The sequence below is a fragment of the Magallana gigas genome, chromosome 9 (assembly GCF_963853765.1).
Source record: "Magallana gigas chromosome 9, xbMagGiga1.1, whole genome shotgun sequence".
NCBI classification, from domain to species: Eukaryota; Metazoa; Mollusca; class Bivalvia; order Ostreida; family Ostreidae; genus Magallana; species Magallana gigas.
Window position 1 is genome coordinate 11,513,350 of NC_088861.1, and position 24,809 is coordinate 11,538,158.

A 24,809-nucleotide genomic window follows, 5' to 3' on the forward strand; every position below is an offset into this window, starting at 1 on the left:
TTTTTGAAGGCAACATTGACGCTTGTTTGTTTCCATTTGAATAAAAACAGTAACACCTCTTGATTGTTAAAATTTTGTCATTTATTAAAAAATGACGCAAAATTATAGAACATATAAACATAAACAAAAGCGGCTGGAAGATCCCCGAACATTTGACTAGAAAACAAATTGGAGAGTAAAAAACAATAGGGGACTCCCAGCCGCAAAATTGCTAAAACTAGTTCACATGCTAAAAAACTACCATTAATGAAATACAATGGAAACAAAAGTGGTGCATAAAAAAGGCCAGTCATTTATTTAAAAATGACGCAAAATTATAGAACATATAAATGGTGCATAAAAAAATGGTGGCTAGATGGGGAGGTTGGAGGTGTCTTGAACGATCAAAAATATCGGTGCAGCTTCCCCTAGCATAAACAAAGAATGTAAAAATAGCCCCAGAGTGTGCGGCTTTCTGATTGGCTGATCGGTCATAGAATTTGCATACGGTAATAGAAAATCTTTAAGACCGGATAAAAACGGTGATGTACAACAAAAATCTACGCAAGTCCTCAAAAATGTTACACAAGTATAAATAACATGGTATGTAATTAAAAACAATAAGATATAACAATTAACAAATCAAGGATTAACATAAATTGCTTTATTTACAAAATAAACCCTATTGAGTGTTTCAGATCTCGCGAACTAATGCGACTAATCGTCGTTTCTCACCCGGGTAATCAATCTGCCAAATAACATCATAGGTCGACAAGCTCAGTGTCATCGTTCCATAGTTTTAGTAAACGGAACACGTTGTGCGTTGAATTTTAATTACAGGACTAGGCGATTGCATAGATCTCGAAAACAAAACACTGAATCGACAGGTAAGACTAAATTGACGGTGTTTTGTATTTAATTTTAATTTTTGTCAACATTGTAAACGTTTTTAACCTGATTTTAATTGTTTTGTGAATACCTTTTAATACCATTTAAAAATTCCTAAAATTTGGGGCGTGGAGAAATATTTGAGCGTATCCAATATATTCCTCCATTAAAGGTAGGTAATTCAACTCGTGTATTTCATAAAATCAATTGTGAGGTGAAAGATAAATAATTGTGATCATAATTATTTTGTGATGAAAAGACGCATCGAAGATATTTTCATTGCAACTGGCGATCGTTCCTCTCTATCTGGTACTAGGTATCCATTACATGTTAATGTGAATCTTCTTGTTGTGGTTGTTATCTTGTGTATCATAATGTGTCAATATTCAGTCAAAAGAGCATTAAAGAACGTAATGTTATACCTAAAGTCATCATAGGCAAACGACCAGATCTACCAAAAATCTTGTAAAGGAAGAAAAACACATATTCATTGTAATTTTACATGTATCCTATAACGTTGAAGACTTTGTTAAAAATTCATTTTTTAAGTGTATTTCAAGTAAATTGTCATTTTCCAAAAGAAAAAAGAAGAGAGGTCAAGTCCCTTTAGATCCCCGACTGTGTTTAATATGCCGTTACTTTTTTCCAAGGAAAAGACTTTCAAATTTTGAATTAGTTTATATACTGATGTGAAATTTGATTTTGTTGAAGAAATAAAAGGTGATTTTTAAAGTAAAATAACGTATTCTGTTAATGCAGGAATTATGACAGGAGTAATTAATTATTTGCGATTCGTAATGTAGCTAATATATTGTCCGCTTGACTCAAATAACGCATTAAGAGTTCAAAGAGCAAACGCAAGAGAAACTAAATATTGTCTATGAAGACTTTTGGTGATTATCCAATAAGCGCAACTAGCACGAAACCTATATCAATGCAAACGTTCTCTAGATAAACGAAATTGATAGATAAAACACCTATGCATCAAAATCTGATAATTTTGATAACCTTTAATAAAATATTTTTGAGTAACTTGATAATTCAGTGTTAATGAGCAGTGATGGTTTGCGTGATTGAGCTTCTTGAATTATTAACCCGCTTTCTATTTAACTGTATGAACAGTTTGTCAAGACACATGGCGCATAATAAAACACAGTCAATTGATTTCCAGAGTATATGATTTTTGTAATTTAAGACAAAACAATTGTCGGATTTCTGTAATACTGATATTGAAGTTACATCGATAATACATTGATGACCATTTTAACACGCAAGGAATTCCTCAATAACATTCCAGTCTGAAGATTGCTTAATGAAATCATTGATTATAGTTGTGAACGAAACGTTAAGTAATATGCGTAAAAACACTTAATTAAAGTGTTTTGATAATTATTTTGCTCAACCTGAGGCCTTTATCAATAGGTTGAAGAGTCACGTGTTGAAAAAATCTACGAGGTTTTTAGTATATGAATGTTTTGTTTGCAGTGCTTTTGTGGTATCATTTTTAGGCCCCCTCAAAATGTACTAAAAGTGTCCTTCAAATTGTATAACTTTCTTTTGGTTTCTTTTAGTTTCATTATAACAACATATAACAAAAGGCCCGGGGCAACATCTCTCATCTAAGCAACAATAGCTATAACTCTGATTAAATCAGCATTACAGTATCAAAATCAGAATATCTTGACAACTACATATATGCAAGTACAGTTGATCTTGCAGATTTTTTTTTATAAATCTTCCGATTTTAATACACATATTTTTATTATAAATACCAAGCCCCTTTTTCATTTCAGCATTCGTAATTTTAGTATTAAGATTATTCTCTATCCCTACATGATTGTTTATTAAGGGAGTGGGTTTTTTTTTAATTTCTAAATTTAAACCCCCCTGTGTAGCCCTACCTTTTTCCTAAAAAACATTGTTTGGTCAAATTTTAATCTGCACAACCTGTGCTTTCACACATGTTTCAGCTTTTTAGGCTGAATGCCTTTCCAGAAGAGTTTTATAAAGATTTGCACAAACTTTTATTCCCTTTACCCATTGATGCCTAATGCCGAGTTTGGTTGATATCGGCCCTATGGTTTATGAGACGAAGATAAAAATGTGAAAAGTTTACGACGACGCCAAAGACAACGACAAACAATTAGAAAATTTCACTTGAGCAGTCGACTTAAGTGAGCTAAAAAATGTAAAATAAAACAATAACTGCTCTACCAAAAAATTTTTTTTTACTGTATCCAAGAGATATTTTAGCAATGTTTTGATACATATATGTAGTGTGTGCTGTTAAAATATGACCTGTGGTACTCAGTCTAATATTAAAAAGCTAAAAAGGGTTCAGTCATATGCAGCAAGAATGGTTACAGGTCTTTTAGTCATAGGTCTAATAAACTATTTATATTTGAAAACTGAATGGGGACCATAAAAATTAGAAGAAACCGTTCTAAACCCTCGACAATGTTAAAAAATTCATAGTAACCTTGTTTCAGTCTATCTTAGATCTATAGACAAACCTTTAGCATTCTCAACGTCATTTAAATGACTTTGTGCGGTATTATGCTTTTTTGCCCCCCAAATTAAAGTTCTATAAAAATCTCTGAAAATAAGTTGGAAAGATAATATGACAATATAAAGTCATATTGAAAAGAAGTTTGTAAAAGGTTATCAACACAGTGACGTCATAATGTAGAAATGACGTCATGAAGATTGTCTTATTTTGATAAATTGATGTTTTGTAGCAAAATATGGGTGTTTTCCCATGGTTTTTCGATTTGGAAACATCGAGCGCAGGCTTGCTGAAGTACCATATTTTAGTATAATGTGTAAAATTATATGAAGAAAAACATATGTTAAAATCGTATTTGAGCAGACTTGCGCCCCATGTACTTCCGAATGCAAAATATAAAGAAAAAATGAAAATATTTTCATTTGTTTGCAAAATTGGGGGAATTTGGTCATTTAGGCGACGTCATAGATAAATAGCGAATGAGCAGTGCAGACGACAATCAAGATTAAAGTGAGAGGCATCCTCTGTACAATGATTTGTGAAGATATGATTTTTATACGATACTATTTAAAAATTGATTAAATTTGGGAGCAAATATTGATCTTACCAAATATAGTCCTTTCTACGAAAGCCGAGAAGGATCATTCGAGATTCGAGATTCGAAATACGAGATTCGAAATACGAGATTCGAGATTCGAAATTCGAGATTCAATATCTAAATTAACCAATCAAATCATGGATCTGAAACCTGTATCCTAGCAACATCAAACTGTTCTAAATAAAGATAATTCGTACATGCTCTTTCCTACAAATAAATGTCTTAATAGCTCTTATATTATGGTTATAAAATGGTTAAATTAACATTGATAAATTGACCCCACACAGGATAAACAATTAAATTAGTGATACACTGTGGGCTTTGCAAATCTATGTGATTTTGTTTGTCCTGTATGTATTTTCCCCCCGAACCATTTTAACCCGTTGTGTATTCGCCGCAACTGTGTAAAAATCGGCTCGCGAAGAAAGATCTGTTTAATCTAAATAATAAAAACTGACTGTGGTTTTAGCTATGAAACGAAATTCAATGAAATAATCGACATGTCGAAATATAGGTTATCATAAAGTTTTAAACCATAGAAGATATAATGATTTACAACCTCAACGACAACAATCCAGATAGGAATATGAATATTTCATGTTTTTTTTTATCATTTTCGCTAGCTAATGTAAGACATCACAAATACCCCAAACCCCCTCACGGAAAAGGAAATGCTAGGTGATGAGAGAGAGAGAGAGAGAGAGAGAGAGAGAGAGAGAGAGAGAGAGAGAGAGAGAGAGAGAGAGAGAGAGAGAGAGAGAGAGAGACACAGACAGACAGACAGACAGAGAGTTTTGTAGTGTCAAATTCAGTTTTGATTTAGAATTTGAAATTCATTTGATTTGTTACAAGCATATATAGACACTTAAAGGAGAAAAGAGAGGAGGTAGCTAGGGTAGGGCAGACCAACTAGCAAGCTTTAATTTTACATCGACTCTCTCTCTCTCTCTCTCTCTCTCTCTCCTCTCTCTCTCTCTCTCTCTCTCATCTCTCTCTCTTCTCCCTCTCTCTCTCTCTCTCTCTCTCTCTCTCTCTCTCTCTCTCTCTCTCTCTCTCTCTCTCTCTCTCTCTCTCATCACCTAGCATTTCCTTTTCCGTGAGGGGGTTTGGGGTAGTTGTGATGTCTTACATTAGCTAGCGAAAATGATAAAAAAACCATGAAATGTTCTTTAAATTGTGTGCGGATGTTGTACTCCAATAATCTGTTTTCAGTATATACATTTCAAGAGGGGGGGGGGGGGGGGCTTTATAGTCCTAATTAGTTTGCCAGTTATTCTGTCCCCACTTTGTTTTCTCTTCGTTTTCCAGGTTTTTTTTATTTGGCTAGGCAAATTAATGTAAAACTTTCTGTGTAGCTCCATAACGATGCACTGTAGATAAATTATGAGTAGTTTTATTTTGATAAACAGGTACATATCCGTACTTGATTTTTAATTTGACTCTTATAATCGGATTTAATATTCCAATAAATATAGGATAGGAAGAGTAGACGGGACTTTTTTGCGCATATCCTACTGTACCATTCATTCAACACAGGTATTAGCACTCATCGAGTTCGACTTGCTTTCCTTTTTTTCATCCACTGGATTTAAAGCTATTTATTTTTGAAAATATTTTGAATTTATGGCCTGATTATATATGAATTAGAGCTGCGCTGGTGCATCTATTTACCCAAATGGACCAAAATATAACCAAATGAATCTAAAAATTTTGACATAATTAGTTTTAAACGTACGACTCTTTTTCAATTCTAATCGGGTATGTCCTTTAGAAAAATCTTGAACCACACGCATTTTAGCAAATAAAACGACAATTGTTTCATTTTTTTATGGGGAGGGAGGTGGTGCCGGTAAAGGACATGTATTGCTTGTGGCAGTTGTGCTATACTCTCATTTGTTATAATAGGTAATACTACATACTGATATAAAATGAAAGTTTCCAATTACACTGTACATAGCTTCTATCATGCATTTTGACCCGTGCGATAGTTTAAAACAATTTTCAAAGCATTTAATGTAATTCAACCGATCATTTTTGAAATTTAATTTTCTGGATCCCCGCCTGATACGTCCGCCTTCTAGATCTTCTATATTAGAATTACATGTACGTTGACCATATGTACACATTAACTTAATCGGCTATGTTATGGGACAATAACATTTTTTATCAATGTTTTTGCAGGATAGGTAACAAATAACAGCCTATTTGTGGGTTTTTGCACTGATTATTTGAGATAATTTGCCGCCATCTTTTATGCATTCCACACACCACTCACAGTTTCTTTATTTGGTCTTCTGTGTGTATGGCGACAAATTGGTAAATTTGCACCACTCACCCCTTGTAGCTTCATCCTGATTACATTTTATCTGGCTAAGTGTAATGTAGTAGTATATTAAGTACACACATTTTTGCAGTGAATATTTACATCTTTAGAGATTTACTTACAAAAAAAGTAAACCTTTGTATGACTTATATGTAATTATTGTCAATTTTGGTGCGGGGGGGGGAGGGGGGGGGTAGGAAACTACAGAGAAACTTAACTTGGCTGTGAAACATATGCTTTTATTCTTTCTTGTTGATATATATATCAATAAATGAATTATAACAAAATACATGTACAACAATTAATTTTGAAATATTCATGCACAATCAAATTTTTAAAAAGTTTTACTGTTTTCTGCACAAGAAATCGGCAATGTGAACAAATTGGCACCCTATCATCCCTACCTTTAATTGTAGAGAGTAGGTATTCTTCTATATTGAAAACAATTCCAAAAGTAAGACTCATAATAAGTTGTTTACTGAGGAAAAGGAAAAAAAATTGTATTTATTAATAATTCCGTATGATGTGATAATATCTCAATGATTTGTTTATAATCATAGTACTAGTGTATCACTGTATGCATACATAAAAACGATAAGTAATGCTTATATTTATTAGTAAAACAGGACAGATTATTTATATTTAGATTATTTAGATACATGTAAGTGTAGTTGTAGTTAATCTTCATGCGGGGATCTAGAAAGGAGGGGGCCAGGGGATCTGGACCCCCTCCTCGGGAAAATTGGAGCTTATTAAATTAACATAGTAAATTTTTTTTAAATTGGTCTAGGACCCCCTACAGAAAAAATTAGCTACGCTTATGAAGTTCTCTACCATAACCGCATTTTTACACAAAAGGGGTGAATAAACCCGGGTTTTAAACAATTACTGGTGGTGAAATACCCAAGGGTTCAAACGCATCAGGTGGAAATGCACCAGGGCAAACAAAATCACTTAGATCCGCGAAGCACACTGCATTAATACTAGTCTACTTAGATATTCTGTGTAAAAGTAAATACAAATAATTATTTGTGAACATAGCATTTATTTGTAGGAAAGAGCATTTACGAATGATCTTTATTTAGAACAGTTTGATGTTGCTAGGATACAGGTTTCAGATCCATGATTTGATTGGTTAATTTAGATATTGAATCTCGAATTTCGAATCTCGAATCTCGTATTTCGAATCTCGTATTTCGAATCTCGAATCTCGAATGATCCTTCTCGGCTTTCGTACCTTTCCCTTTACAACACTAGAAAATGTTAAAACTAATATTTGTTCGGATGCAGATTAGAAGCTTTTAACAAGTCGTACTTTTAAATATTCTTAATTACGATGATCAGAGGATTGGTACAAGGGAGGCAACCTCATTTACTTTTTTTCAAGAAAATATAACAATATAGCAGTTTACACATCTTCACAAGGTCAAGGTTTTATGATTACGGAACTCCACGTTGTGAAGATGCAGTTAACAAAGCCACCAAAGTATTTTTTTGTGAACGGATTTCAAATAATATTATTCAAACAAAGCACAACTGCATTTTTTTTTTATCATCGAGGCAATAGCAAACCCAATATGTCCATGTTAATACATGGAAAATGAACATCACTTGTACTTTTTGATGTGAAAAATATCCATTTGTAAAGCAATCCTTTGATTATAATATTGCACACTTTTTATATAACTAATCTGCTAATTGGTGTGATAATTCTTTGATGATGGATATGTAAAAATATTTTAGTAGTTCACACTTTCATGCAGGAGTGTGGCAGATACATGTACATCTTGTAAAGGATCTAATTAATAAACACAAAACACTTTAAATATTTAGTCAATTAATAATTTAGTCTTATTAAACAAACAATTATTACAGACATTAAAAATAAACATATCATATTTTTTGTCACTTGTACTATAACTGTTATGAATGTTTACGTGTTTGGCAGTATGTGAGATATATGATACATGTATATGTATTAAGGACAGAGGACATCATATGTATTTAGAACTTGTGTCTCAATTTTTAACATATTTGCATTGGTCAATAAAATATCGTCATTTCAAATGTTAACATGAGTGCAATAACTATTTCTATGGGTATCTAAAATATTTCCACGGCTCAGTCCCACACACGTATTCACAGGAAGAAAACATTGTCAAAGAAAACATCTTATATACATCTTTCGTAATGTAATTATGATAGTCGTTATTACAGGCCTCCAGAAAGCGGTCCGTTTTTTGATACACATTCAGATATTGTAACTGAGTTTCTGCGAGATAAATGTTTTTATAGAATAAATATCATGCGTTTTTATGAATTAAAAGTAAATTTGCATGTAGAAATATTTTTATGCCTTTAAAAAACATTACCTATATTTTGTCATACTTGTAAATGTAGCAATAGACTGTCGTGTAAGGCGCGTTTATATCGAGACTATAATTTATTCGGAAAATTTCGGAGTTTTTCATTCTTTTCACAACAATGTATCAGGATCGGTATACGGGACACATAAAGACCTGAAACACTAAAAACCTTCATGACATGAAATTTTATATAAATGATTGAATTTCTAGGTTCTGCGTCAAATAAACTGACTTTGTGTGTGTATTTATTATATTTCTATATGAAATGTGGTAGAAAAATATTATGAAATGAAATTCATATCACTTATTAACGCAAAAATATGAAAGACCTGAAAATTTGAAATGATCTGATTTGAACTAACCTGATTTGAAAAAAAATCTTTTGAGAACTTCGTGCAATTAAATAACCATTATTATCGTCATAAACTGAAGTGTAGATAAGATTATAATTCCATTTAGCAAAAAATAAATTCGGCTTATTTTTTATCTTTGAAGTTTTGCAGTTTCTACCGGATGAGCATGATCTTACATGTACCTTTAAAATAATCAATTTCTATTCTATTATGTGGTCTCTAGAAATCATATAAACTAATGCTTTAAGTTTTGATTTAATACAATGCAACGAAAAATAAAAATGGTTTGAAATACATAATTTCCAAGAGAATAATGATGAGTTGAACTTTGTATTTGAATAATGTACAAATCAATGTGTTCTCCATTACTTCTTATTATTATTATGGCAATGGTCATACGATTACCGTTAGAAATATATAATGTTTACAGAAACGAACTTAATTCTTAATAATAATAGAAAACTATTAAACTTCAAAACGTGTTGCTGAAAATACATGTATATTAGAATTTACCATCAAAATTAGTACAAACAACACGTTATTTTCTTCTTTGTGGTGTGTTTTTTTTATGTAAACAACCAATGATGATTCATACAAAAATCATATTTTTGCGTCCCATATGACGCTTGCGTCCATATGTTTTCTTGTTACTATCTGTAGAAGAACTGACTCTACTTTTTAATGTTGACTTGTCAAATAGTTCTTGTAATATTGATTTTATCTTTAATTCCAGGCCGTTCTTCTGGAAATATGGGTGTTCATTTACAATATCGGATTTTCTTCTTCTACAGATATGTTATAGTTTTATTTATAATGGTGCGATTCTTATATCATAGATACAGAGAGAGAGAGAGAGAGAGAGAGAGAGAGAGAGAGAGAGAGAGAGAGAGAGAGAGAGAGAGAGAGAGAGAGAGTATAATAATTCATGTGAAAAGAAAAGAGATAATACTTAAACGAAATGTATTTAAAACGGATAAGGATTTTCAGGATTTTCCCCTTTTTTCTGCTTATCAAGATTTTTTTGGATGAGTCTGCCCCCCCCCCCCCCCCCCACTTTCAAAAACGATGCAACGTGCCTGCTGGATAGTTATAATCTTAAAAATACCTTGCAGAAAAGAAAAAAACACTTAGGTACACTCGCATCTTTTCCACAGAAATTTGGAATTATTCAATGTCAAGAGTCCATCACAACTGTACATTATGTGAATGCATGTCCCCAAGAGAGCTACATATATGCAGCAAAGGTAACTAATAATGCTTCCGATGAAATACTTTGTTTAGTAATGCAAGCTTTTAAGAAAACAATACTTATTTGTATAAAAAAAAAATAACACCCCAATACTTCGTCTTACATTCGCTATCTGAAGAACAAGCAGAACCAGTATCAGTCCGACCCTCACTGTATACATTGTTCGAATTTAATAGCCCTAGCTTTGCATTGCGTTGCATGTAAACAATATCTTTTAAAATTATATGGCTATTGATCTATATGTACACATAGTGTACACACGTGATTCAAAATACCCCAAACGGAAAACGGTAAAGAATTCAGTCATTGAGTCTACATTTTATGGAATTTGTAAAACATACAAGTAGTGCAAGTGAAATTGAAATCAATTCAGGAAGTGTTTATTTCAAATTTAAATTTTGAATTTGGGATTCTGTGCCTTAATCATTCGTAAATAACAAATATTTCTTTTGTATTGGTCTTGTTGTTATTTCAAGTTTTACCTGTAGCTGTCCAATAAGTATTGAATAACTGTCCACTATTTAAATAATGGACTGTTTTCCAACTTATTGGACGGCTACAGGTAACTTATTGGATTGTTTCTGTTCTTAACAATAATGTTTTAACTGGATTTAAACTCGGATTCATTGACCGGGGTTTTAAACCCGAAATACGCAACCGGCCTCTATTAAATGTGCCAACAAAACATCATTATCACACCGTACAACCGCTTTGAATCATTTCATTCTAGTAATACTGTTTACCTGGACAGCAGACGTTCACTGAGGAAAGAAATGTTCTTTATTATCAATCTTAATCAAATATTAATCTCATAATATTTGGTTAAAAGTAGAGTTAGTTAAATAGTTGCTCTTTTATGACCAGTCTTGTTTTTTTTAAATCATTGCAACATGAAGAATGTTGAGCCATTTTCTAATGCAATTTTGGGGCAAAAATGCAAACTTTGAGGTTTGGACACTGGCGTGTGCTATCGAAATAATACAATATCAGAAAAGTAGCCTATTACCTTAGCTTTAAATTGATATTCGCAAAAGTTTATATAATTCATTCTTGTAGCTGCTATTTTAATTTTAGCAACACACCATTGACGAAAAATGATGCGTTCAATGTCTGTTGGATGATACATTCAAAATATGTTTTTATGCTAATAATGATACACTCATATGCTGTGTTTGTTTAGATAAAATCAGCCAAAATGACAGTGTTTCATCGCCTCAAATGATACATTTTAATTGGAATACATGTAGGAAATGTTTAAAAAGTAAATAGACAGCAACATTATATGTTGTAAAAAAAGTAATGAAAGAATATTCAATAATTATTTATTCCTTTAATTACCTGTTAATAAACGTTCTTTGATAAAATCTTTATGAAACCTGACCTCGCAAGATGAATTTAGAAAGTTATCTGGTATGGCTACTGGAAAGAATTGAAAAGCTGGTTTTTAAATTTTCATGAAAGGTTCTTTGTAAACAGGTCAGTGGCACAACAATGGATTAAGTTGTTATGTGACACTTCCATGTTGTGATAAGCAAAGCGGTTGTACGGTCTGAGTATCGTAGAGAGCAAAAATTTAAATTCCTAAAACGGGAAAAGATTGACGCAAGATTATTATTAATAAGATGGAGCACAACATCTTTTTAAGTTTCACCCATTTGCGTTAATGAGCTCTTTAGTTATATCTCGGGTGAGGTATTTTGAATCCTCTTCGTCGGAATTCAGACTATTCGATATGTATAAAAGGTAAAGTTTTGAAATTTTAACACACATTTCCTGACCATAAATAAGCGTCTGTAAAAAAGTGTATTTAACTGCTGTGTCTGTCAATTTTATTTTGTTTTATTTTATCTTTTTATTGGCAACTATGTAAACGATTTTAGTAGAAAAGAATGAATTCCTGATCCGTGGAGTTGCTTTAATTGAGTACAAATGCGTGTCTCGGCTTTTAAAACTGAACTCGTCCTTCAGACCTGCGGTGCAGATTAGAGGAGTATATTTTGAGTGCCGAAACTAAATCTTAATATCTATACTACTATATTAAAATAATAGACTCGAAAGTTTGGGCTTTAATACCGAGAAATCAGAAGAGTACTGTCTTTTGTTTTATATACTTTAAACATCATTGGTACTTGAAGAATACCAATTTGCTTTTATTTTTTCTCAGTCAAGCTTCGCTGATTAATAATCAACGAAAATTCCTTTTAAAACTCCGGAAATCATCTTGATTTTTAGGATTTTACAATCTTGCGCATGCGCATTACAATCACGCTAAATCACGCGAGTCTCTTAAGGATATGTTTCCACAATATTACATATGCCTCGATAAACTAAAAAACGATAATAAAAAACGTGTAAATTTTCATTGAAAATTTGCTATATATTCTGTTCATCAAAGAAATACGGGAGATAACGCTAACTCACTGCATTTAATATTAAAAAAATCCCGAGAGTTCCGAATGTCAATATGGTGTGTTATTTGAAGCAAGTAAAAAACGTTACTAAAAAATGTGGAATTCTTCATTAATATGAATTAAATTTTTAGAAAAAAAGGTATTCACAGCCTCAAAATGGATTGTTATGAATACTTTGTTATGAATACTTTGATTGTTATTTTTCAATGCAGCTTCATTAATTTTCTCCAAAATCGTTTCGGAGGCATTGTGAGGGCCCGTCCCAAGACACAGTTAGTTTATTCTAACTAAACAGAGTGTAGTGAAATTAATAGCATTATTGTAGGCTTAAAGCTTGGTTATGTAAATGTCAACAATACGGTGGTATCTATTTTGTAAATATCCGATATCAGATGGAATGTCAACCCGCTCATACACGGGCAAAGTCAAGTCATGATAAATACGCATCAAACCATTACAGAATGAATAAAAATGAAATAAGAGACAATTGACAAATGGTTTGCAATAGCGGTAACACTCAATTCATCATGTTAAATACGCCTCAGACCAGGTTTTCACCTTAAAATGAATCAACTGGTGGTCCAAAACAGAACGAATGCAACTTGTGCTTAAAGGATTTTCCTCTACCAGGTGCCTGCAAAGATCTTTTGAAAAAAGCATTGTAGCAGCAGATAAAACTAAATTATATGTATTTCTTCTTTTTTTGTTTTCAATCATGTAAACATTGACTTTTTATTTCTTATTTTGAATCAGATTTTCTCATGTAACCCCTGTTTCTATATGTTAGGGATCAAGGGAAGTTAAGTAGAGTGTGATAAAACAGTAACACTTGAAACTTAATGCACATGTTGTATATAAACACATATTACCGTATTTTAATTTGTTTTTTCGTAGGAAAATTCGGTCGTTGAAAGTGTGAAAATGTCATGCTGTCAAGCAGCTTTTAAAAGGGTGTCCCTTTTTGTGGGTTTCATTCAAATCTGCCTTTTCGATGTTTCCTTGTTTACACGTTCTAATGCAATAAATGAGATTTGTTATTTTGTTTTTGTTAAGTCAAGGTGTACGTAAGACGCTTTTTGATTTTAGGCGGAGAAACCTAATAAACTTAAGGTCAATAATACTCATCGAGATTAAAAAGTTGCACCAATTAGCAGGATTTTAATTTGTTTTCAATTTCCGGATAATAATTTGCCTAAATATGATGAGAGAAGATGTGTTAGCAAGAGACAATCTCAAGTTAGTGTGTAAAAATATATATCGTCATTGTTGTAAATATATGCAAAACGTTTGCAGATTTATTTTCTTCTCTGATAAAACAGTATATTTAATCTATATTTGATTTCATAGACATTTATTTTGATAGCTATTATGTTCGTTTGAATTGATAAATCTTATCTTCATAAATTCTTCTTAAAAGAATAAATGTTAAAGGTGCAGGTGTATATGAAGTGTTCCCTATCATACATTATCTCTATTTATGAGGGTCGGGATTATATAACCAAGGGGTCATCCGTGACAATGTCCTTTCGTCAATCGTTTGCAATGTTCTATATCTAAGGCCCACGGGGTGCTTGATGGTAAAAGGGTTAGAGTATAGTCAGAGGAAGACAAAATGATAGGTACAGTTTCATGTTTTGGCAGCAATTTCTTCTCTGATAACAACATATTTCACAGTAAATATTTAACAGACAATTTCATTTGGTCGGTTTTATTAAATTATGGATTTTTGATGTCTCTTTATTTATTTGTTGTGATGTGATTTAATAATATTTGTGCCTTACTTTTTTTAAAGTCAAAGTGTAAATAGTTTCGAATAAAGTCAGAGAAATCTACTTAGAGATCAGTAAATCTTAGTATTTAATAAAAATTTATTGTGAGTTAAGAGATCATTTATTGACATCATAGTTATTATGTTATGAAAAAGACAAATCGAATATATTGTCATCGCAACGTGCGGTCAATCCTCGATATCAAGTACTTATCTATTCACAAATCTAATATTAGATATTAATCTTTTTGGGTATCATTGTTAGAAGAAGTTACAAAGATTATGTGTCGATAATTAGTGAAAAGAGCGTTAAGTAAAGCCGTTTTGCTCTGCTTGAAGCCCGCATTGGTTGATTACCAGATCTAAAATTTAAAAAAAACCTGTAATCTTAACACTGTTTTAAACGTTCTCGGAGTTTGTTAAAAATTTATTTTTCTATGATTAGTTTAAGAAAACTGTTGTTTTCCAAAAGAATCAAACACTCTCGGGTCAGCCCCATTCTCCCCAAACGCTTACTGTGTTGAGTATGTTACTTTTTTCAAGGGAAAAGTAATTATTTTTAATAAATATAAAATTTGATGTGGCGTTTGAATTTTTTTAAAGCAAGGATATACATGTATTGAAAGCAAAATATTGCATTTTATTGAGACAGGGAATAGGACAAAGGCAACTTTATTTAATATTTTTCAACGAAGTTCATAAACAGGTATAGAGAGTTAATTTGCCTGTTAGATTCTACTTATCTGTTCATTTGCTATTCTTTGAGTAACAAGTTTATTGTCAACTTTACTCAAATAAAGCCATAAGAGTTCAAAGAGCAAATGCAAGGGAAATTAAATGTCTTTGAAGAATTTTGGTGACCATCCAATATGGACAAGAAGCACGAGATATATATTAATGTAAACGTTGTAAACGTTGTCTAAAAAAACTTTTCGTACTTGACATACAAAAATATATACAAATGTATCAGAATCTGATTGTTAATATTGATAACCTGTTGTAAGATTTGGATATTTGGGCAACTTGATTATTCAATGTTGATAGGCTGATGTTTTTTATGATAAAGCCTTTTTAATTAATTTGTTAACAATTTAAATGTTCAATAAATGACGACTGTATTCATACGTTTTTAAAGACAAATGGCACAATGAAACACTATCATTGGATTTCTGTTATTTTGACGCATCAAAGATACTTGTAAGATACTTGTCAGATTATTTTGAAAGACAATGATATCATCATTTAAGGCCCAGTCTATGGAACTCATTTTTTAAATGAGAAGTAAAAACATTGGTTGTCATTGAGAACAAAATATAATAAAATGTGCGTAAGATCACTTACATGTCAAAATTTTGAGGGTTATTCTGTGCGACATTTGTCAACGGAGATTTTTAAAAGTATTTATCGTATTCTGTTAGACAGAAATTAGGACAGATCCAACTTCTCTTCTTATTTTCCTATGAAGTAAGTTAATATAGCGATATATAGAGTTAATTTTGTCAATAGGTGGGAAAGAACATTATATTTTTTAGAAGGCGAAAGCTACTTGTTTTAGGCTAAGCTTGTTTTGTTTGTCGTGTGTTTGTCGTGCATTTTCGGCCTGCTTAAAATGTACTAAAACATCCTTCGAATTGTCTAATTTTCTACCGGTTACATTTCAATAAACTTGAATTGTTTCCAGATATGTTTTAGGACTGATGTTTTAAATCGTTTTGAAAAATTACATTTAGAGTATGCTGTTAAAATTTGGCCTGGGTGTTATTAGTCTAATATTAATTATCTAGAAAAGGTTCAGTTATATGCAGCAAAAATAGTTACAAGTTTTTCATTTATGGCTTCAATAAATCTTTATATTTGAAAAGATACTTCAACAATGTTCAAAATGCATAACAATCTTGTTCCATCATGTCTTAAAGACATGACTTCTGGCATTCTATCAGCCACTTCCCATTACAACACTAGAAAATTTTCAAACTATTATTTGCCTATATGAAGATTCACAAGTCATGTTTTCCTGTATCCAAAGTTAAATCACCTACGCATTAATGCAAGGGAAGCAACCTCATATACTTTTTTAAAGAAGAAATTACAGAACAACTTTACTAAGTCTCCAAAGTACTTTCCATTTGATGAAAGATTTATAAATAATATTCAGACTAAATCAGCCCAATTGTATTCTTATTCCGATCTTCATCGATGAAATATAATAGCAAACCCAATGTGTCCATGTGAAAATGTGGAAGGTGCCCATGATTTTGTTGGGGGTTATTTTTGTGTGAGTAAAAGATATTCATTAATAAGCAATCATTTGTATATGGTTTATTATGTTTTTAATATAATTGATGTGCATTTTTACTATAATTGTTATGAATGTTTATGTGTATGGCAGTATGTGAAATATGTAATGTGTGTATTAGGGAGAGGACAATCTATGTTTTTAGAATTTGTGCCTCATTTTGACATGTCTGCATTGGTCAATGAAATATGATCCATTTAATTGTAAGCATGAGTCCTATAACTAAACATTCAAAATTCTTATTTTTGGGTATCTGAATTATATCCATGGCACTGTCGCACAGTCCACAAGAAAAAAAACTTCGTCAAAGGTGATGAAAACATGGTATATACATTTTAAGTAATGTTATTATGTTAGTTTATTACAATTTGCAGAAGAATGATTCACTATTTAGCGTTGACCTATCATAATTTTGTATTATTAATTTTATCTTTAATTTCAGGACAATCTTCTGAAAATATGGATGCTCTATTACAATTTCGGATTTTCTTCTTCAAGAGATGTGGTTTGTTTCTTCTTATGGTGAGATTTTAATACAGTATATAAGATACTAAGCCGACGAGTTGCATATATAAAGCAAGAGAGAGAGAGAGAGAGAGAGAGAGAGAGAGAGAGAGAGAGAGAGAGAGAGAGCATTTATGCTTAATACTAAAAAAATTTTTAAAGGGGTGATACGATGTTTGGTTACAGCGGCGGATTAATACACAGTGTGAGACAGAAAATGTATCACTGCTGTTTCACACTGTGCAAAACAATATCACACGGGTAATAATGCGAGAAAATTAAAATGATAATATATGCCTTCTAATTTTTACTTCATATGAATGACTTAGAGAAATTTCTTATTGAAAAAGGAATTAGTGGTTTAGAGAATTTTTCTAAAGATATTGAGGATGACTTAAGTATTATATGAAACTGTTTATACTTTTCTATGCAGAAGACGATACTATATATATAATTTTATCTGAAACCCCAAATGATCTTTAAAATGTTCTTAGCGAACCTTTTGTACATGTATATTGTGAAAAATGGAAACTTCATGCTAATGTTAAAAAAGTTAAAATTGTCATATTTTCGAAAGGACCAGCTCCTAAAGATACATTTAAATTTAACGACGAAGTTATAGAAATTGTCATTAATAGAAAAATACGACTATATATTTTACCCCTTGACTGTCAACTTGATCTATTTTAAATTTGGGGTTTTGAAAATGTTGGATATAATTGAACGATTACATTTACGTTTTTGAAATATATTTTAAACCTTAGATATAGTGCTTCAAATTTTATGGTGTATGGAGAAACTGGACGTTTTCATCTTTACATCAGTATTTTTATAAGAATATATGATATCATTTTTTGGGAGATTGATGTATGGAAATGATAACAAATTGTATAGAATTGTTAATAAGCATTTGTATATAGTAAATATACCAGTCCACCATAATACGCTATCTAGAAAATTTAGAAATAGTCTTGTAAAATTTGAACAAGTGACCATCGACTTCCGATAGAGGTTGGTCGCTTGAATAATTTACTACGCCATAAAAGAATCTGCAATCTGTTTAAAAATAACCAAACTGAGGACGAACTTCATTATCTGTAAGAATGCTATAGCTTCAATTTGAAAAAAAAATTTAGCACGAAAATACTAGGCCCAAACAAATATTATAAAGTAAAGTAATTAACTAACGAATACCAGTTCTTTATTTTAAAAAGAATGCGTATTTTCATTACAAAAATTTATGAGATAGTTTAATATTTACATGCGTAATGTACTTCTTGTACTATTTACATTGTTTTGAGAGAATAAATGAATTGAATTGAAAATTGATTAATTCTTTCTACCAGTTAAAGGGTATGGTCACGATTTAGGTCAAACTGTTTGAATATTTACTGTTTATAGTGTTTTAGTAATGTATCTCTAATAATCAACTTAAATTTGAGCGTCAGTCGTAGAGTTATATGCAAGATACAGAACTCACAACTCTTTATTATGCAAACACTTGTGCCATGTTTTAGTATATGTTCGTTTAACATACCGGTAAAAGATCTTTTCCAGCTGATTTATTCCGTCTGCTAATTATTTTTAAACATAAATACATTGTATTTTTCTTAGCGTTTATCACATTCATTTTTGGTTTTAACTTGGAATTTTCTTTGTATTCAAAGACATGTCCTGAGTTTTGTTCAATAACAATAAATAGTAAGCTCTGTATCTCCCTTATAATTTGACGGCTGACACTCAAATAGTGGTTGTCTATTGAAAATGCCAAACTGATTGTAAAAATTTAAAAGAAAATTATGAATTTTGACTAAAATTGTGACTTTGCCCTTGTAAAGGATTCTTAAAAAAAGTGAACGTAAACGATTTTTCTAGAAGTTAACTTTTAAAAATGATCTGTTAGTTTTCATAAAAAATAGAATTTTGTAAGGCATTGGAAATAAACCAACGAATTAACCTTCCAATAATTTACATCACGTCTATGAAAAATAAACATTATTATTTTTATCATTTAGGTAGTTAAGCTGGTGAAATTTAAAAAAAAGGGTTATACCAATTTTTATATTTTTATCAGTTACAAAAATAACACGTTTTAATGTTCTATGTTAGTTAAGCGATTTAATTGCATACAGTGTTTTACATATCCTCTAATAGAAAAAATATACATCATATAATAGTCTCTTATGCATATCAGGATATTGATATTCCTAATAATAACCCCCATCTCCGAAAAAAATTAAAACTGTTGTACAATTTCATCTTTTCCATAGAGATTTGGAATTACATATCAATGTCCAGAGTCCACCACAACTCTAAATTATGTGAATTCATGTCCTCAATCAGCCGATAAGTGGACAGAAGCGGCTAATCGACTAAACTGTCAGAGCATCTCAACTAACTGTACTAATTTTGTGTACCATTGCGTCATGGATCATTATAGAACTACATTGATTGAAGTTTGTGCCCCGAAAAAATTAGTACTGGGTATTTATGGTGTTCTTGGTTTTTTTTCTATCTAAAAGTTCATGTTTTATAAAAAAAAATATTTAAAGTTCAGTTTATAGAGAAACAGAACATGTTTTGTTATGTAAGATAATTTGATTCTCTAACTTTATAGAGTGTATAAACAAAACATTGATTCTAATATTAATTCAAACTGTAGAAACTACTTAGATATGAAATAATGCGAACTATATTAATTTTTGCTACTATTTACAGGTTCACTATGTGTCGAATACAACGAATTTGGAAACGTTATACAGCGCAATATAAATGCGAAATGCAGGTCATGCCCGAAAATGTATAATTCCACCGATGTGTATCAATGTAAGTTAATAATGATATTGTCGTGTCGGGTTTTAGGGGGAAATGTATAGTTAGGGAACTCGCTTAAAGTGTGTGTGTGTGGGGGGGGGGGGGGGGGGGCTTAACACCCAATATTCAGTCTAAAGGGGTTGGGATTTAAAAAGGGGGCGTAATTAAAAATTATACGTGTTACTTTTGTTTTTGTCTCTGATCAGAGTGTCACAGCAATCGTCAAACGTTCCATTAAAATATTATATTATATAAAATTTTGATGTTTCAAGGCATTCACAAACACTAAATTAACCTTATCTTCCTTTACCTGGTGACTCTTAGAGTGGTCAAACAAATATAAAACACTTACTATATATCTTTTAACAAACTATATTTTTGATATACACAAAAAAATGATTATAGAGCACAAAAATAGTCGTTTTGCTGGTAACGGATATGCGGCCGAATTACAAGTGTTTTATTATTTTGTTTAAAACGTGTCTCCCTGTTCGTCAAAGTTGTGTTATCAAACTTCCGGAAATATGAAAGATGAATTACAGAGATTTTCAACACACCCTTCATTTTCCAAGTTTAAATTCATTTTCCAGCCTTCTGTAATTTCTGATCGAATATATAAGAGCAGGACGAGTTTAATTTGGTAATACTTTTATACCAGAAGCACATCTCAACAAATTTGTAGACGAAAAAAAAAGTATTTTGGAAACATATTGTTTGAAAAATGATTATTTTTATCTCCAAAGGTCAAGAATGAATCTGAAAAAATTAACTTAGCATCACCTCATAATATTACACCTGTATGAAAATTGTTTTTATGTGAACTTTGAGATAAGTACATGTAATTGTGATTCGTATTGCATTCGTTTTGCCTGTATATCTGCCAATTATTGACCTGTCAATAACGAACTGAACCGAAACTAGGCAAACAACACGTAGTTTGTATTTTCATCCAAAGCTCAATTTATCGTTAAATAATTTTTAAAATAGTATAATGGATCCTAACTATCTACTAAATATGGCTCAATAACACGCTTATATTTTAGATAGACTTCAATCTTGTGTACAACTTTTGTATTCTTTGCCCTGCACTTCCGGCATCTCAAATCTGGGTCACACATTTTTAATTTGTTAATAATGTGGTAAATAATCATAGAAATGTTAGACAACTCCAAATATGGATAGAATATTAACTCATTTATTTAGATAGGAATTTTTATAACTTAAACTTCGTTTTTCTCCAACAATTTCTATATTTTTTTTCGACGCTGGCAAATACATGTACATGTATGCGTTACCAATAAACGACTTTATTAATCGAGGAAACTGGAATTCATCTCCAAATATCATAATATATATTACTGCAAACATTTGATGTTCGAAAAAAAATACTCAATTTACTTCATAATTTTGCTCTCTGACTCATATTGTTGATCAATGCGCGCTACAATGTAAAATTATCTTACCTGTATCTTTTCACAAGCATTAAATTCTCAAGCACTCGTACACCGAAGTACGGAGACGCATTGCTGCCAGTGAAAATAAATTAAAAATTAAAGTCGTACGTACGGAATACTACATGTAAGTCGTTATAAAGAGATGATATGTTGTATGTACGACATAACAAGTCGTACGTAGGAGATAGTAAGTGATTATTATTATTATTACATAAACTACATTTTAAGTCGTACTTTAACGACATAAACTTAGTCTTACGTACGTTTTAACGAGATAATGTATATGTCACACGTACGAGATAATAAGTCGTTTTAGCAAGATACTATATATGTCATACGTATTAAATGTCGTATGTACGAAATACTAAGTCGTTATAACTAGAAAATAGGTCATAATAACAGGATAGTATATACGAAATAATGATTATGTAGTACGTACGAGATTAAATATCATAATAACGAGATAGTTAGACGTTTTAACGTAATAATATGCCATGCGTGCATTGTACTAGATAATAAGTCGTATTAATATCTATTATTACTATAAATTGCCACGATATAACGACTTATTATACCGTTTTAACGACTTAGTATATCGTCAAAACAACTTAATATCTCGTACGTACGACATATATTATCGTAATAGCGACTTGGTATCTCGCATGAACGACATGTTAACTACGGAAGCGCTCCTTCTATTTTAAGGGCACCTGAGTAAACTCAAGTGACCTATTGCTATTCGTTTTCGTCCTTCGTCGTGCGACGTGCGTCGTCCGTCGTGCGTTAACAATTTTACATTTTAATTTCCTCTTAAAAACTACAAGACTAATTGTTACCATTTTTTGGTGTGAGGCATCTCTATGGTAAGAGGAATCTAAATTGTGAAATTCATGGCTCTGCCACCTCCGGGGCACCACAAGTAGGGCCAAATATGCAAAAATTAAAAAGCCAAATTTTCAAAAATCTTCTTCTCTACTCCCACACATGTGAGAAAAAAAACTGGTTGCATGGTAATGATGTCCATGAAGCCCTCTGCCAAAATTGTGAAATTCATGGCCCCTGGGTCAGGGGTTCTGGCTCTAGGGTGGGCCATTATAGCCATATAGTAAAAATGAATTGAATCTTAGAAAATTTTTCTCTCTACTCTCATATATATATTTGTTAAAAACTAAATGCATGATGACGATGTCCATGAAGCCCTCTACCAAAATTGTGAAATTAATTACCCCTGTGTCAGGAGTTCAGGTCTAGAGTGGGGCCAATATGGCCATATAGTAAAAATGTATTAATTCTTAAAAAATCTACTTCTTTACTCCCAAACATGTGGCAAAAAACTAAATGCATGGTTATTATGTCCACTAACTCCTCTACCTAAATTGTGAAATTCATGGCTCCTGGGTCAGGGGTTCAGGACATGGGGAGGAGACGCAATATGACTATATTGTGTTAATGCATATAATGTTTTAAAATCTTCTTCTCTATTATCACACATCTGTATGAAAAACTGACTTCATAATTATGTTAAACCAGGAAGTCCTCTACTAAAATTTTAAATTTCGTGTCCCCTGGAGTATGGGTTTTGGCTCTAGGGCAGGGCCAAAATGGATGTATAGGTGTTAATGCATTTAATGTTTAAAAATTATCTTCTTTACTCCCACACACCTGAAAGGAAAACTGAATTCATGATTTTGTAGACCAGATCGTTAAGTTTTTCGCCAAAATTATAGGTTTCATAGTTCTTTCGAAAGATTTCAGGCAGGGAGGTGGTCGTCATTACAAATTTATAATTTTTCTACTCCAGAATGAAACCCAATTAAATGAATAGAGAAGTTGAGATTTCAAACGTGTGCGTGTACGTGTACGTAAACTAGGGGAATCACCTAAATTCTTCGCGTATTACGTCATCAGTTCTTGTGACGACATGGTTTCTACACGTTCTCTAAACTTGTAAAGTGTCGTCTACACATAAGTACAAACGTGTAGCTTTTTACAACAAATAAAATCTTGTTGATGAGTGAATGTATTCTTTTGATACATTATATAGATTTTTAAACTTCATTTGCATGAAAATTGATAAGAAATTTACCATTTATTTGATCCGGAATTAACTAAATTTTAATTCATGTCACAAAACTGCGTCGATTTACATACACATTTATATCCTACAAGTTAAGAAATCTCAACTGATAAATTACAAAAACGTGAACGTGTACGTGTAGTTTTAACACACGTACGCGTACCCGTACACGTTTTAAATCTCAACCTCTCTAATATATGAGACTCCTCGACAAGTTTGTGTACTGGCACTGTACCAGTTATCGGCTAAAATTTAACGTTTTCTTTTCGTAATTCCTTATTTCTTGATATTTTAGGATAAAACTTGACATAATTTAAAAAGTGAACTCCTTATTTATCAATCTGTTAGTTTATATCATTATTTAGAACCAAAAACATCTTGTTTTGTGCTTTTAAGCATGCCCCGAATTTGCCGAGATTTTACGATTTACTGTACCAGTTATCGGCTTCGTGATAATAACATAGTAAAAATCCGTGTTCATGTTGCTTTTATACTCTGCTAAATGTAGTTTGAATTATACCCCTTTGCTAGGTCAGACTAAAGTATTCGGAGTCATGATACATTATAAACAAAACTCATAAAATAATTCATTTATTATCATACGGTAATACACCAAATCGTATACTATTCAATACATAATTGTGCAATCAGGCTTTCAATTGCGCTGCGAATTTCTCGGAAATTCGTGAATTCCTTTTGTTTATAGATGTTAATGTATTGATTTTATATCAAATCAAAGAAGGGATATAATAACGTATCACAAAGTGGTAATATTCTATTTTTAACTAATTACGTCACTTCCCCCACTGCTGAAAGTGCAAAGATGTAAAATCAGCGGTAAACAATGATCGTTTAAGCTCATGTAAAAAACATATTCAAGAAAGTTTTCAAGCAAACTTACTTTTCTTGATTCGAAAAAGACGACTGAATTAAAAAAGTCTTGGATTGTCGCGTGCTATAAACCCGAACTCTCAGTTTAGCCGATAACTGGTCTTAGCCGATAACTGGTACAGTACCAGTATGGGTTATATGCTACTCAGGGGACCGTTAAGGCCTATTGGCCTCTTGTATTGAATTGTCAACATTTAAAGTAATATGACCTCTTTTTAAATTCAAACACATTAAATGTGATTTCTTGTGATTTCTATATTAACACTGTGCCGGATAATCATGCCATTGCCATTTTTGCACCATCTTTAGATGAAGTGTCGAAAACATCCATA

At 31.7% G+C, this 24,809-nt stretch overlaps 1 long non-coding RNA gene across 1 annotated transcript in view; it reads left to right on the forward strand.

Moving 5' to 3' along the window:
- The first annotated feature begins 734 nt into the window (after positions 1-734).
- LOC117691271 (uncharacterized) overlaps positions 735-24,809 on the forward strand; it is a 29,410-nt gene continuing 5,335 nt past the window's right edge. The window contains exons 1-4 of the long non-coding RNA XR_010709301.1: positions 735-866; positions 17,180-17,259; positions 19,512-19,725; positions 19,960-20,067. This is a non-coding gene — a long non-coding RNA (uncharacterized lncRNA). The remainder of the gene's footprint in view (positions 867-17,179; positions 17,260-19,511; positions 19,726-19,959; positions 20,068-24,809) is intronic.